Raw genomic sequence first — 7,256 nt, forward strand, 5'->3', positions numbered from 1 at the left:
CTCTATTTCTTATTTATTTATGCTTACAACAATATTCACCATTACATCGGATTATCTCTAACAACTTTGTATTCAAATTTTTTTATTTCAAGTCATCAAATGGGTCATTTGACCAAGTTTGACCAAAGTCAAAGCATTGGTTTTTAGAAACACACACTTTGACCGAACCCTATATGGTCCCAAATGGAAAAGTAATGAATACAAAGTTTGTTGCACTCATCAAGTTCTACATTTTGTCTAATGGTCAACTTTTCTTTTGGAAAAGTTTGAACCACTCAATTTTGAATTTTGATAGAATTCATAGCCACGCATCGGTTTTTGGAACCCTAGATGGTCTCGAACGGAAAAGTTATGAATACCAATATTGTTCCACTCATCAAAATCTACATTTAATATATAGACCATTTTTGCATTTGACAAAGTGTTGCGAAGGTGTAATTCAAAATCCACAATTGACACATGTAGTTTCATATAGTTTGTGTGAGATTCAGAATTGGTGGGTATTGGGAACTTAAACTTTCTCAAATGGAAAAATTGTCTATATAAAAAGTTTAGATCTTGATGATATCTAACAACTTGGTATTCAAAATGTTTTCATTTTAAGTAATTTAGTTTGTCATTTGACCAATACGCGTCTTGGATTTTGAACAAATGTGCTTAGGATTGGCTCAAAGTTATCCAAATGGAAAAATGGACAATACATCAAATGTAGATCTTGATGATCTCTAACAACTTTGTATTCAAATTTTTTTCATTTTCAAGTCATCAAATGGGTCATTTGACCAAGTTTGACCAAAGTCAAAGCATTGGTTTTTAGAAACACACACTTTGACCGAACCCTATATGGTCCCAAATGGAAAAGTAATGAATACAAAGTTTGTTGCACTCATCAAGTTCTACATTTTGTCTATTGGTCAACTTCTCTTTTGGAAAAGTTTGAACCACTAAATTTTGAATTTTGATAGAATTCATAGCCACGCATCGGTTTTCGGAACCCTAGATGGTCTCGAACGGAAAAGTCATGAATACCAATATTGTTCCACTCATCAAAATCTACATTTAATATATAGACCATTTTTGCATTTGACAAAGTGCTGCGAAGGTGTAGTTCAAAATCCACAATTGACACATGTAGTTTCATATAGTTTGTGTGAGATTCAAGAATTGGTGGGTATTGTGAACTTAAACTTTCTCAAATGGAAAATTGTCTATATAAAAAGTTTAGATCTTGATGATATCTAACAACTTGGTATTCAAAATTTTTTCATTTTAAGTAATTTAGTTTGTCATTTGACCAAGTTTGACCAATACCCGTCTTGGATTTTGAACAAATATACTTAGGATTGGCTCAAATTTATCCAAATGAAAAAATGGACTATATATCAAATGTAGATCTTGATGATCTCTAACAACTTTGTATTCAAATTTTTTTCATCTCAAGTCATCAAATGGGTCATTTGACTAAGTTTGACCAAAGTCAAAGCATTGGTTTTTAGAAACACACACTTTGACCGAACCATATATGGTCCCAAAAGGAAAAGTAATGAATACAAAGTTTGTTGCACTCATCAAGTTCTACATTTTGTCTAATGGTCAACTTTTCTTTTGGAAAAGTTTGAACCACTAAATTTTGAATTTTGATAGAATTCATAGCCACGCATCGGTTTTCGGAACCCTAGATGGTCTCGAACGGAAAAGTCATGAATACCAATATTGTTTCACTCATCAAAATCTACATTTAATATATAGACCATTTTTGCATTTGACAAAGTGTTATGTAGGTGTAGTTCAAAATCCGCAATTGACACATATAGTTTCATATAGTTTGTCTGAGATTCACGAATTGGTGGGTATTGTGAACTTAAACTTTCTCAAATGGAAAATTGTCTATATAAAAAGTTTAGATCTTGATGATATCTAACAACTTGGTATTCAAAATTTTTTCATTTTAAGTAATTTAGTTTGTCATTTGACCAAGTTTGACCAATACGCGTCTTGGATTTTGAACAAATATGCTTAGGATTGGCTCAAATTTATCCAAATGAGAAAATGGACTATATATCAAATGTAGGTCTTGATGATCTCTAACAACTTTGTATTCAAATTTTTTTCATCTCGTCATCAAATGGGTCATTTGACCAAGTTTGACCAAAGTCAAAGCATTGGTTTTTAGAAACACACACTTTGACCGAACCCTATATGGTCCCAAATGGAAAAGTAATGAATACAAAGTTTGTTGCACTCATCAAGTTCTACATTTTGTCTAATGGTCAACTTTTCTTTTGGAAAAGTTTGAACCACTAAATTTTGAATTTTGATAGAATTCATAGCCACGCATCGGTTTTCGGAACCCTAGATGGTCTCGAACGGAAAAGTCATGAATACCAATATTGTTCCACTCATCAAAATCTACATTCAAGTCATCAAATGGGTCCTCAGCATTTATCAGTATGCTCGGATCTTAAACATCTTAAGTTACAATTGTCACATACACATACTATATTGCAATCTATTTATTAGGCGGGCACAATAGTGATCTTCTTTTTGACGTATGTTCCTTGGTCATGATCTTGACGTAACCATGGAGTGTCCTCAGCATTTATTAGTATGCTCGGATCTTTGGTCACTTTGAAAGGCGTGATTCGGTCATCCCTTTCATAATCTTCTGAAATATCTGACTTGTCCTCAATTCCCACAATGTTTCTTTTCCCTGAGAGAACTATATGGCGTTTTGGCTCGTTTGTTGATTTGTTGTCATTTTTCCCTCTCTTCTGTTTTGTAGACATGTCTTTCACATAGAACACCTGATTCACATCAGCAGCAAGGACGAATGGTTCATCTTTGTAACCAATATTGTTGAGGTCCACTGTTGTCATTCCATAGTCTTTGTCAACTGTCACCCCGCCTCCGGTAATCTTCACCCATTGGCACCGGAACAAAGGGATTTTAAAATTAGGTGCATAGTCTAGTTCCCAAATCTCCTCTATACGACCATAATATGTTTGTCTGTTTCCATTCGAGTCTATGGCGTCTACGCGAACTCCACTATTTTGGTTCGTGCTTCTTTTATCTTGGCCTAGGGTGTAAAATGTATTTCCATTTATCTCGTACCCTTTGTACGTGAGGATGTGCCATGATGGTTGCCTAGCCAACAAATACAGTTGCTCATCAATCTAGTCATTACCCTGACATTCTTTTCGTAACCAATCACTGAAAGTGTCTATGTGTTGACGCATAAACCAAGCTTCATTCTTCTCTAGGAATTGCGATCGTAGGAAGTCCTTGTGTTTCGTGACATACGGCTCCACCACGGATGAGTTTTGAAGAACTGTGTAATGTGCTTTATTGAAAGAATCATCCCCCGTACCGATGTATGTTTTCTTTCCTAGTGTTCCCTTTCCACTCAGTCTCCCCTCGTGGCGCGATTCAGGAACACCAATTGGGTAAAGTTCAGGAATGAATTCAACACAGAACTCAATGACCTCCTCTGTCCCATAGCCCTCGGTGATGCTTCCTTCTGGCCGAGCACATTGGTGAACATATTTCTTCAGAACTCCCATAAACCTCTCAAAGGGAAACATATTATGTAGGAACACAGGACCCAGAATATTGATCTCCTTGACCAGATGAACTAGAAGGTGTGTCATGATATCAAAGAAGGATGGAGGGAACACTAACTCAAAGCTGACAAGACATTGAACCACATCATTCTGTAGAGCAACTAGTTCCAGTGGATTGATTGCCTTCTGAGAAATTGCATTGAGGAATGCACATAGCTTTACGGTGGCCAGTCGTACATGTGGAGGTAGAATTCCTCTTAATGCAACTGGAAGCAATTGCGTCATAAGCACATGGCAGTCATGCGACTTTAAGTTCAGAAATTTCTTCTCAGGCACATTAATTATACCTTTTATATTAGAGGAGAATCCAGATGGGATCTTGATGCTGCTTAAGCATTCAAACATGATTTCTTTCTCTTCATTGCTAAGAGTGTAGCTAGCAGGTCTTAAATATTGGCGTCCATCATCTGTCTTCTCTGGATGCAGGTTGTCTCGTTCTTCCATGCGTTGCAAGTCTTGTCGTGCTTCAAGTGAATCCTTAGGCTTACCATATACACCCATGAATCCTAGAAGGTTCACACAAAGATTCTTTGTTAGGTGCATGACGTCGATCGCATTCCGGACCTCTAGGACTTACCAATAGGGTAGCTCCCAAAATATTGACTTCTTATTCCACATGGGTGCATGACCCGCTGCATCTTTTGGAACTGGTTGGCTGCCTTGTCCCTTACCAAAAACTACTTTCACATCCTTAACCATCTCAAATACATCCTCTCTAGTTCTGTTGCGAGGCTTGCATCGGTGGTCTGCCTTACCTTTAAAATGCTTTCCTTTCTTTCTAACTGGGTGATTCATAGAAAGAAATCGACGATACCCAAGGTACACGACCTTTCTGCATTTTTTCAAATATATACTATCAAGGTCATCAAAACAATGTGTGCATGCATTATATCCCTTGTTTGTCTACCCTGAAAGATTACTTAGAGCAGGCCAATCATTGATTGTCACAAACAACAGTGCTCGTAGGTCGAAGTGTTCCTGTTTGTACTCATCCCACACACGAACACCTGTTTCATTCCATAAAAGAAGGAGTTCTTCAATTAATGGCCTTAGATAGACATCAATGTCATTGCCTTGTTGCTTCAGGCCTTGGATGAGCACCAGCATCATAATGAACTTTCGCTTCATGTATAACCATGGAGAAAGGTTGTAGATACATAGTGTAACAGGCTAAGTGCAATGACTACTGTTTTGCTCACCAAAAGGATTCATACCGTCCGTACTTAAAGCGAACCTTAAGTTTCTTGCGTCTTTTTCAAACTCTGGAAATTCCCTGTCTATTGCTCTCCACTAGGACCCATCAGCAGGGTGTCTCAACATGTTTTCTACTTTACGGTCTTCTTTGTGCCACCGCAACAATTTTGCATGGTCTTTTTTCTAAAAAGACGTTTCAGACGTGGTATTATAGAAGCATACCACATAACCTTTGCAGGGATTTTTTTTCTAGGACGTTCTTCCCCCTCAACATCGCCAGGGTCATCTCGCCTGATCTTATACCGTGATGCTTTACATACGGGGCATTCATCTAAATTCTCGTAGTCCTTACCACGGTATAGGATGCAGTCGTTAGGACATGCATGTATCTTCTTGATTTCTAATCCCAACGGACAGACGATCTGTTTTGCTTCGTACATAGTAGTGGGCAGTTCATTTAGCTTCGGCAGCATTTTTTTGGATCTTCAGTAATTGCCCAAATGCCTTATCGGATACACCATTCTGTGCCTTCTATTTTAACAATTCTAGTGTTGTACCCAATTTTTTTTGCCCATCCTGGGCAGATGGGTATAGTAATTTCTTGTGATCTTCTAACATGTGGTCAAACTTTGTCTTCTCTTTTTCACCTTCGCAATCTTTTTGTGCATCACGAATGACATCACTAAGAGCATCATCTTCAACAGGTGCGCCTTTTGCACCTGCCTCATCTTCAGCTTCTCCCATTGCTGTATCACCGAAGTCACCTATTGAGCAATAATGTCGTCAGGCTCCAACTGTTCTTCTTCACCTTCTTCCATAATTATCCCATTTTCTCCATGCTTGGTCCAACAAATATAGTTTGGCATAAACCCGACTTCAACAAATGTGAGTGAATATTTCTAGAGCTAGAATATTCCTTCAAATTCTGACACAAGACACATGGGCAACATATGAATCCATCTCGCTTGTTTTCCTCGGCCACTCTTAAGAAATAATGCACACCATCAATGAATTCTTTGGAGCGGGGATCGGCATTGTACATCCAATGACGTGTCATTGTCTGCATTGCAATGTAAAGTATTATAAGTTTCTAATTTTTTATAAAGAAATTAAAGTAAGAAATAACCTAAAATTCTCTATTTCTGGTTTTTCTAAACCAACAAATTTTAAAAGACATAAAAGTTCTCTATTTTATAACTAATCATGAAATGTGGCATGCATACTAGTTATAATTAACTAATTAACCATGTCATAAAGTGCAAATTAAAGAAATATAAGTTTCTAATTTTTAATATAGAAATTAAAGTAACAAAAAACCTAAAATTCCCTATTTCTAATTTTTCTAAACAACCAAAATTAAAAAAGCACAAAAGTTATCTATATTTCTAACTAATCATGAAATGTGGTATGCATACTAGTTTTAATTAACTAATTAACCTTGTCATAAATTGCAAATTAAAGTATTATAAGTTTCTAATTTTTAATAGAGAAATTAAAGTAACAAAAAACCTAAAATTCTCTATTTCTAATTTTTCTAAACAAGCAAAATTAAAAAACACAAAAATTCTCTATTTTCCTAAATAATCATGAAATGTGGTATGCATACTAGTTATAATTAACTAACTAAATCGGTCAAAAATTGCAAATTAAAGTATTATATGTTTTTAATTTTTTTCTAAACTAGTTAAAATAAAAAACATATTACCACTATTTCTCTAAAAAAACGCGTCGCTTTTGAAATGGCGATGAAGCTAATAACCTCTTAAAAACCATAAAATAAAAAACAATATACATAACACTAATGACATATGCCGCTTCTAAATGTTGAGAAGATGAAGCTAGTGACCTCTTAACAAGTCGATGACGGTGTAGAAACGATGAAATAAATCAATAGCCGGAGATGAGAGCAAGAACAAGCAACTCCAAATGAAGAACACAACAAAAGAGTGAAGATGGATGGGCTCGGCCACGGGAAGAAGAGTTCAAATATGGGGAGGGACATTTAGTCCCGGTTCCTTTTAAAAACCGGGTCTAAATTCCAACACTAGTCCCGGCCGGTGGGACGGACCAGGACAACAGCTTTTAATCCCGGTTGGTGGTACCAACCGGGACTAAAGGCTAGGCTTTTGTCCCGGTTGGTGAGACCAACCGGGACTAAAGGTCCCCTCTGCCGATCTCTGTCACCATAGACGTTGGGCAGGGGACTTTTAGTCCCGGTTGGTCTCACCAACCGGGACTAAATATGTTTTTGTCTCGGACGCTGATTGGGCCGAGATTATTGTTCATTTTGGGCAAGTGACCAAAGGCCTGTTCTGTAGTAGTGCTCGTGGAGGCGGGAATGCTACCACCATGAGAGTCGTTCAAGAGCTCGCTGAGAAATCTAGTTGGCGCGAATACACTCGCTCTTCCCATGCATGAGGCCAGCTAAAGCACCCAGAATAC

The sequence above is a fragment of the Sorghum bicolor genome, chromosome 2, assembly GCF_000003195.3.
Source record: "Sorghum bicolor cultivar BTx623 chromosome 2, Sorghum_bicolor_NCBIv3, whole genome shotgun sequence".
Taxonomy (NCBI): domain Eukaryota; kingdom Viridiplantae; phylum Streptophyta; class Magnoliopsida; order Poales; family Poaceae; genus Sorghum; species Sorghum bicolor.